Consider the following 9964-nt stretch of genomic DNA (forward strand, 5'->3'; position numbering starts at 1 on the left):
TTTTAAATTTTGGAGTTATGGACAATGGCCTGGTTACCGCCGTAGTAAAGAGATCTAATACAAGAAAATGATAAATCAGTGTAGCTGGGAAGAGGGAGCAATGCTGCTGGAAACAAGAAAATATTATTAATAGTACACTCTAAAAGAGGACGACAGACCAGAAAGGAAAATTGACCGTTTTCTTAGCCATATGACATAGAACTGGAAGTTGGTTTCAGAAACAACTGTATTTCTTTAAAATTACTCTGTAACAGGAAGATTTTTAAAAAGCCCTCCCCAAGACATTTGGGGACCTGAGGCTGCTACATGCCCACCCCAGCTCTCTTCCTCTTACAGAACTTATGTGAAAAATTGCCTAAGAATTCGACACAACCTCAAAAATAGAAAGAAAAAAAAACTATAATTTTAGAGCATCTGCTGGATCTAAAATAGCTTAGGTATGAGCATTACTAGGTATGAGCATTACTAGGTGCTTTGCTCTTTAATATATATTCTGAGGCAGAGTCTGAAATGAGCGAGGGGAACAAAGAGAAACTGCCTCCATTGCTTACCCTTTACCTGGCTGTATTGCAGGCTGGAGCAAGCATGCTGAGTATTTTTCAGATGGGAAAAGGCATATGGATTTATACTGGCATATCTGCGAGAATCCATGTTTCTCCTTGGAAGACACTGTGCATGCATGTACATGCACACCCGTGTGTATGTGCATGTAAGAGAGATATTTACTAGCTGCCCGTTGGAAAGTCTGGAAGGATGAAGAGCCATATCTGTGTCTGATGTTGCCATGGCGACCACAAAGGGGAGCAGACTTGAGGTGGCAAAGCCCATGATGGATGGTTGTGTGGAGCTGAGGGTTGCAAGTGCGCCTTGGTTTGAGCTGTTCAGATCCCAATATCCCAGCTCCACCCCTCACTGGTGTTGCTAAAGACTAAGAAAGTTAGACTTGGGGGTTCTCGTGCTAAGGATTACCATATCCCACAAGTTGCTCGAGATGTTGATGGAGTTCAGGACATGCTACCCCAAAATATGGCACCTTGGCATAGAGACAGCCACTCTGATCTTCTCGCGCCCTTCTCTCCTGAAGCAGGCCATAAAGAGTCTCTGGCCTTCCTCTGAAGGTCGTACGACCTTCATGTGCCCTATACCCGGAGGAAAGGAATGTCACCCAGGGAAAGGACACAGAGAAGAATCTGATCAAACAGGCACTGCTAAGTCCTCCCCAGTTTATTACCATGAGATCATATCCTTTTGAAAGTCGCAGATACCAGGATAATATCACTTTTGTCAGACTCAGGCCAAATAGGGCCCAGGGAAGGCCCAAAGGAGAGGAGGCTTACATGTCTGAGATAAGAACTGTTTCCAAGGACTTTCTAAAAACCCTTCATGCATCTCCTGCTTTGATAAGGCTTATCACTGGACATCCTTTAGGACTGCAGTAATTCAGACAAGATATTCTTGGAAGAATATTTGCCCAGTAGTGGAATCCTCATCAATGAACCGACAACAATGCTGGCTTTGAACCTCTAGAACCGATGAATTCTGTTTCTAAGCAGCTGATGTAAATCTCTTTTTGCTAATAAGAGCTCCCCTCTACCCTTCCCTACTCTTACACTAAGCCCATCATCCGGATCACCTGGATTGCAGCCTCACAAAGAACCCATCAGCAGAGAACCCAGTTAAGCTGCGCCTGGACTTCTGACCTACAGAAACTGTGAGATAATAAAATGAATGCTGTTCTAAGCCACTAAATGTGCAGGAATTTGTCACACAAGAATTCAATGCAGCAACAGAAATCTAAAATATTTACTAAACTTTTTTTTTTACCAACTCTAATCTGCTATTAAGCCTAACGAGTGAATTTTTCATTTCAGTTGTGCTTTTCCATCTGTAATTTTTATTTGGTTCTTCATTGTTGTTTCCATTTCTCTGTTTATTGATGAAAGCCATATTTTCTTTAAGTTCTTGAAAATATTTATCATAGCTTTTTTAAAGTGGGTATTTGTTAAAGCCGATGTCTAAGCTGTCTTAGAGCCTGTTCTATACCTACTTTTTCTATTTCTTTGTATGTCTAGTAATTTTTTATTGTATAGTGGACATTGTTGGTGATACATTTTATGGATTCTGAATTCCAATATCTCACCCTCTAAATAATGTTAAGTTGTGCTCTATTAGGATGTTAATTACCATTGATCACCTTGAAGTTGCATGAGCTTCATTAGGACAAATCTGTGGAAAGCCCAAGATATTTACCAAACCCATAGGATTCAAATTCCAACCTCCGTCTACCCCATAGGTTTTGTCAAAGCTTTGTTTTAAGATTTTTTTAGAATGATCTAGAATAGGCCTTGCTCTATGACATGGATCCTCACTGCTAAGGTGTGGCCTTTAGCAATGCATGGGATGTTAATAAGGCCACTCGACTCTGGCTGGAACTGAATTCCGGTGTCTCTCAGCACTGTTTGATTTCTAGTATCTTTGTTCCAAACTAACCATGTAGCAGCAACTCTCTGGTCCAACTCCCATATTCATAGTCTGTGCATGCACAGCCCAGTCCTCAAAGACTCGAAAAGATCCCACAAACACATCCCTGCCCCCCTTTTACACACCTTCCTCCTTCCCAGTGTCCTGCCCTGCCAGTTCCAGCCGCACAGCAGCCCAAACTCTGATCTCTGTCTCATTAGCTCCGCAAGACCACCATGCTCTGCTAAGCCTCCACCTCCCTATGCCACAGACTGGAAATTATCCCCAGACAGAGATTTCAGATGAATATGGAGCTCACTTTGTGAGTTTTTCTTATTGTAGATATCACAATTACCCGTTACCCAATTTCTAATACTATTGCCTCATACAATTTTATAGTTTTTTTCCAGCAGGAGTACTAATCTGGTACCAGTTACTTAGACATGGCTAAAAGCAGAAATCTTTTTTCATCCCCCTTTTTTTTTAAAATTGTGGTAAGAACACTTAACATAAGATCTACCCTCTTGACAAATTTTTAAATGTATAATACAGTATTATTAACTACAGGCACAATATTGTACAGTAGATGTCTAGAATTTATTCATCTTGCATAACTGAGACTTTATGCCAATTGATTGGCAACTTCCCATTTCCCTTCTTCCCAGCCCCCAGCAACCACTATTCTACTTTCTGCTTCTATGAGTTTGAGTCTTTTTGATACTTCATATAAGTAGAATCATGCAGTATTTGTCCTTCTGTGACAGGCTTATTCCACCTATTAAAACGTCTTTAAGGTTTATCCATATTGTTGCATATTACGGGATTTCCTTCTTTTTTCAAGGCTGAATAATATTCCATTATATATATATACCACATTTTCTTTATCCATTCATCTGTCAATGAACACTTAGGTTGTTTCCACATCTTGGCTGTTATGAATAATGCTGCAATGAGGGTGGAAGTGCAGATATCTCTCCAAGATACGATTTTTTTTCTTTTGGTTAAATACTGAGAAGTGGGATTGCTGAATCATGTGGTAGTCCTATTTTTAATTTTTCAGGAAAATAATTTCATAGCTATGACACCAAAATCATAGGTAACAAAGGCAAAAATGGACCTATGGAACAACATCAAACTAAAAAGCTCTTGCATAGCAAAGAACAGAGTGAAAAGACAACCTATGGAATGGGAGAAAATATTTGCAAACCATATATCAGATGAGGAGTTAATTTCCAAAACGTATAAGGAACTCCTACAATTCATTAGCAAAAAAACTAATAAACTGATTTTTAAAATGGGCTTAAGACTTAAACAGACATCTCTTTCACCCTTTTTTTTTTTTTTGAGAGTCTCAGTCACTCTCCAGGGATGGAGTGCATCATCATAGCTCATTGCAACCTCAAACTCCTGGGATCAAGTGATCCTCCTGCCTCAGCCTCCCAAGTAGGTGGGACTACAGGCACTTACCACCATGTCTGGCTAATTTTTTCTATTTTTAGTAGAGACGGGGTCTCGCTCTTGCTCAGGCTGGTCTCGAACTCCTGACCTCAAGGGTTCTTCCCACCTCGGCCTCCCAGAGTGCTAGGATTACAGGCGTGAGCCACCATGCCCATCCTTCATCCTGTTTTAATGACACTTTTTCTTTATTATTGATCTTAGTTTTGAGAAAGCTTTTGTTTATTTCCCAACTGCCCATAGTCCATGATTCAAAAGCTCATCAAGTGTTTTATATTTGGAATAGTTTTCTTTACAAAATCAGACTGTATATATGCAATAAAAAAACTAGAAAATACTACTGCTGTTTCGTCATTTCTTTAAAATATCATTATGATATATGTAATCATTGTAAAGTATTTCTGGGACCGATACATATCACACACAGAAACCTTGTCTTTTGATACAGCCTGAGTGACCAGATCAAGGTCACGTTAGCTTATTCCCATTCCTTAATTCTCCAATGAGCAATGAGCGGTAAGAAAGGAAGGGACACAAGTTAGATAGTCAACGTGCTGGTCTTCAGACTGAGGGCCAAGGAATACAGAAGTAGGGGGTGAGGGAGGTGGGCCCAGCGGCTGCCGGCCTGCCAGTCAAATAGACCAGTGAAAGCCAAAGTGGACAAACAGAGGCTTAGGTCCTCTGATGCTCTGGGAGGGGAAGAGGAGGAAAAGAAATGGATTTTCTTCCCTGATGCCAGGCAAAATGTGACTCCCATGCTGAGGATATCCTTTCTAGTTCAGGACTCTATGTAAATCAGGGATATTTAATCAGGCACTGACTAATGATTATTACTGTGGTAGCAGCACTTACAAAAGTCAAAAAGGGTATGTCTTCACTAATATGCTTCTTAACATTGTCTTCCAAAATACGTGTTACATTAAAAATTGACACCGACATAAATCAGTGATGGCACAACAACCATAAAATCCAAACGTCAGCAAATGTCACCCTGTCTTTGAAGATTTCAACGAAAGTAGCTGAAACCTCCTTACCCACAACAGGTAGGAGGTCTAATGCTGTCTAAAGGTTTCTGCGACTTTCCTGGGGTTTCCCTTCTCACGAGCAATTCTGGTTTATGGTTCCTGCTCGAGCAGGACTCGTGAATCTTGGTGAGATGTCACCTCTTGTGTACCAGCCTAGATGTCAAATCCAGCTCCTTGTCCTTGGTTTACACACACATACACAGAGTCACGCAAGGCATTAGCGTGTATAGCGAAGTTTATTGACGTTTGGGGTCGACAGAGGCATTCATAAGACAGCATTTCTGAAAACATAAAAATTAGACGAAGTCTGCTGTTAAATTTCCTTTGGCTACTCACCGTGTTCCACGGCCCTCATTCCTCCCATACCATTCTCTTGTCTGAGGGACCCTTCCTCGACAATCCACAGAAACTCAACTCTCTCATTTTATTATGTAAAACAAACCCTCCCATGGTGGTTAGTGGTATCAAGGGGAACAAGCAGTCCTCAAACTAAGAAATGAAGGAACTGTGTGCGCTGCATCTTTGGAGCTTGAATAAAATAGTCACTGTTTAAAACTCCACTGCATTCCTTGGCACTCTGCTTCTGCCCCGGGCTGGACCCCATTTTACTGTCGATTGGCCTAATCAACACATCAGCTGGGGGATGAAACTTTGTTATTCCAATAATTAGCACCGCAAATGTATCTCCAGCATTTGCTTGTAGATGAGTTTATCTTTCTTGACTGGTTAGCAGCATGCCCAGAATCTTAGGCCACATGATGTGAAAAGAAGCTGTAAACTTTTCTTATTTTAAAAAAAATTAGCTACCTATGTGATTATTCTCTTTCCTAACTATTGAATCTTTTTATTTCCATTCTTTCTCCTTCCCTCTCCCTCTCTTTCTCCCTCCCTCCCTCTCTCTCTCTCTCTCCTTTTCACTTTACTGGTTCTCTCGCCTCTCACAAATTAATGAATTTTGGCACAAACTCAATATCTAATTTGTCTAAGAACAATGAACTCATCAAAATAAATGACCAAAAAGCAAATGGAAAGATGCTCAACATTATTATTCATGTAGGAAATATAAATTAAATCCACTATAAATTACTACTCCATACCTATTAGAATAGCTAAAATTATAATGACTAACCATACCGAGCATATGGAGTAACTAGAACTCTCATACACTGCTGGTGGCAATATAAAATGGTACAGCCACTTTGGAAAACACTTTGACAACTTCTTAAATGGTTAAATTTACACCTACTATGTCCTGCAGCAACTCCACTCCCAGGTATTTCTCCAAAAGAAATGAAAGCCTGTGTCCCTACAAAGACATGTACACGAAAGTTCACAGCTATTAGCTGTGCACACTGTGATAGCCAAAATCTGGAAATGACCTAAATGCCCACCAACAGGTAAATGGATAAAAAAATGGTAGTACATCCAAAAAGTGGAATACCATATGATAAGAAGAAATGAACTATTGATACAGACAACAACAGGGGTGAATTGCAATAGAATTATCCTGAATGAAAGAAGTCAGACAAAGAATACATACTTACAATTCCAGTTAGATGAAGTTATAGGAAATACAAACTACTGCATAATGACAGAAAGGAGATCAGTTGTTGCCTTGGGGATGAGGGGTTGAGGAGGAGAGGGAAGGAGAAACGGGCATAGGGAAATCTTGGTGAAGGGGAGGGGTAAACAATATTTTCACTATCTTGATTCTGGTGGTAGCTTCACAGGTGTATACATTTGTCAGGACTTATCAAATGGTATACTTTAAATATGAGCAGTGTACTTTATCTACTATTTACATTCACATTGTTAAAAAGTGACTTCCTTAAAAATATCCTTCATAAGTCAAAGTTCTGTTAGCAGGTGCCCTTCAGCCCCTAGTTTCTTTCCAGTGAGTCTTCTCGATAACCTCTTAAGAACCTTCTAACAGGAGCCAGAGGATCACTATTATTTCCTGTCCTTATAACTTAGTTAAGGAATTATTCATCTCCTTAAGCCAAAGGTATTCATTTTTGTCACAATTAGTTTCTTACCCTGAGTGGTCCAAGTGATATTTTCCTCGCATATTCTTTCAGAAATGCCAGAACTGGTCGTAAGTTCCAGGTGAGAATGCTGTCTCTCTACTACGTAATAGTGTTGCACTAGTTTGTTAGGGCTGCTGTAACAAAGTGTCACAAACTGGGTGGCTTAAATAACCAAAGTATATTGTCTCACAGTTCTGGAAGTTGGAGATCAGGGTGTTGGCAGAGTAGATAACAGTATACTTTTCGAAGTTGTATACGTATGTCAAAACTTATCAAATGGTATACTTTAAATATGGGCAGTATACTTTAAATATTGTATGCCAATTATACATAAGTAAAGCTGTTAAAGATCTAAAAAGGCTATCTTCCACAACATTTTATTTTACTTTTTAGAGACAGGGTCTCACTCTGCTGTTGCCCAGGCTAGAGAGCAGTGGCATGATCATAACTCACTGCAACCTCAAACTCCTAGGCTCAAGCCATACTCCTGCCTCAACCTCCTGAATAATTGGGACTACAGGTGCACACCACCATGCCCGGCTAATTTTTCTATTTTTTGTAGAGATAGAGTCTTGTTATGTTGCTCGGGTTGGTCTCAAACTTCTGGCCTCAAGTGATCCTCCTGCCTCCTGATTTTTAGGGTGGGAACTCATGAGGAGCTCACAGTGCAGGATGAGAAAGATTTCTCAAACAAAGATTAGGATAGAAAATAGTAAAAAGTTTATCTTCTTTCCCAAGAAAGAGAGAGAGAGAAATAAAGAAAGGAAGGGAGGGAGGGTAAAAAGAGCAAAAGAGAGAGAGAAAGAGAGAAAAGAAGGGAAATGGTACAGCACTGAGAGAAATTAGTGGGAAATGCTAGCAGCTGAGGAAAAGTGGCTTGGTGTTTTTCAAGGGTAAAAATTTTTGTTTTTTCCTTCCTGCAGACTGATAACAGAAGCAGCTGTGGAGCAGCTGTGTTTGCTTTTTCCTTTTTTTTTTTTTTCTTTTCCCTGTGAGGCTGGCTTTATCAGAGTCCTTGGGATGTGGTCTGGTGAGAGCTGGAGCAGGGAGTTCGTTCACCTACTGTCTGCTTAGGGCTCTTCAAGGCTGTGAAAACTAACTCTCAGAGATAATGAGTTAGACTTGAAGACAATGAGTTGAATCCCAGGTGTTTAATCAAACAAAATAAAGGGCAGTTGTGCTATGAGTTTTCTGTTCAAAGGGGCAGTTATGTGTTGTGAGTTTATTCCTCTTACTTTCTGTTTGATAGTTTATTTTCCTCTGTTAGATAGGTGGCCTTGGGTTATTAGTAAGGCCACCTTCCACTGATTATCAAAAATCAGATCAGGTTATATTTATAACAAGAGAAAAGTGAGAGAAATAACAAAAATAAAATCAGGAGTTTTAAACATGGCATTTACACCCATGATTTTATTAATTTTGTTCATTAATGTTTAAAATAGTTAAATAAAACAGCTAAAAATAGTTAATGAAAACTAAACATGAGTGAGGCTAATAATCACCTTGTAAATGCAGAACTTCACAGCAGCTGATTTTTAAGAGCAATGGTCTCCTCTGTTTTTTTTGTTTTTTTTTTTTGAGACAGAGTCTCACTCTGTTGCCCGGGCTAGAGTGAGTGCCGTGGCATCCTAGCTCACAGCAACCTCAAACTCCTGGGCTCAAGCCATCCTCCTGCCTCAGCCTCCCGAGTAGCTGGGACTACAGGCATGCGCCACCATGCCCGGCTAATTTTTTCTATATATTTTTAGTTGTTCGATTAATTTCTTTCTATTTTAGTAGAGACAGAGTCTCGCTCTTGCTCAGGCTGGTTTCGAACTCCTGAGCTCAAACAATCCACCCGCCTCGGCCTCCCAAAGTGCTAGGATTACAGGCATGAGCCACCTCTCCAGGCCCGGTCTCCTCTGTTTTTAATCTCACTTTCAAAGTGCCTGGGAGCCATCTGAATGCCAATCATGACTCTCTTTGAAACAAGAAATTCAGCCTCATGGCAGTTCTCCATATCAGAAAATCTATCAGGTAGTTGAAAACAATAGCCATTAAATTCATGAGACACTTAATGTAACTTTTTTCCCATACATTTCTATGAATATCATTTTCTCTGTATCATAGTCAATGATTTTTGTTTGAAAAATTCAACAGAACATTTCAAAGTACGTGCCATTTCTACCCAACCCCCAAACAGTTTCTATCTGTTCTTGGAACACTGCTCTGAAAGTGAACATATGAAACTGGGAGACACCCAGCCCTTCTCTTAAGCAAGTAGCCACTTCAGTTACTCCCCATGCTTGTAAGGATATTTAAAAAGAAGAGAAAAGAAAGTAAAAGCTTCTAATCTTCTCTGGTCATCCCTAGAGGCCAATTTTGTTTTGGCCCAACCTGTGTTTTTCAAGTCTGAATGCAATGAAATGCAATGCATCCCATACCCAAATCTCCTCCTACATGGACCTGCTACTGATTGAATTTTCCACCATTACAGAAAAATTATTTAGGTTAAAATATTGTTCTTTTTTTTATTTTTATTTTTTTGTTCTTTTTTTAAATGTAAAAAATCCTAAGAAGATTAAAAATCAGCAGATTCCTATTTAATGCCTCAGTTGATAAATGATAGCTGACAGAAGATATTGATTGAATGGAAAGATACAAATAATATTTTACATCTGGCTAGAACAGGGTTTCTCGATCTTACTACTATTGACATTTGGAGCTGGATAATTCTTTGTAGTAAAGTGTGTGTGGGTGGGGGGTGGCCTGTCCTGTGCATTGTAGAATGTTTAGAATGTTTAGCAGTAGTCTAAGCAACATAGTGAGAGTCCATCTACAAAAAATAAAGTCTGCTGGGCGTGGTGGTGTGCTCCTGTAGTCCAGCTACTCAGGAGGCTGAGGCAGGAGGATTGCTTGAGGTTAAGAGTTTGAGGTTACAGTGAGCTATGATCTTACCAACTGCACTTGGGGGGATGGCGGGGGAGGGACCTGCCTTCTCAAAAAAAGAAAAAGAAT

This window comes from Propithecus coquereli, unplaced genomic scaffold (genome assembly GCF_000956105.1).
Source record: "Propithecus coquereli isolate 6110/MARCELLA unplaced genomic scaffold, Pcoq_1.0 Scaffold51, whole genome shotgun sequence".
In the NCBI taxonomy this organism is placed as follows: domain Eukaryota; kingdom Metazoa; phylum Chordata; class Mammalia; order Primates; family Indriidae; genus Propithecus; species Propithecus coquereli.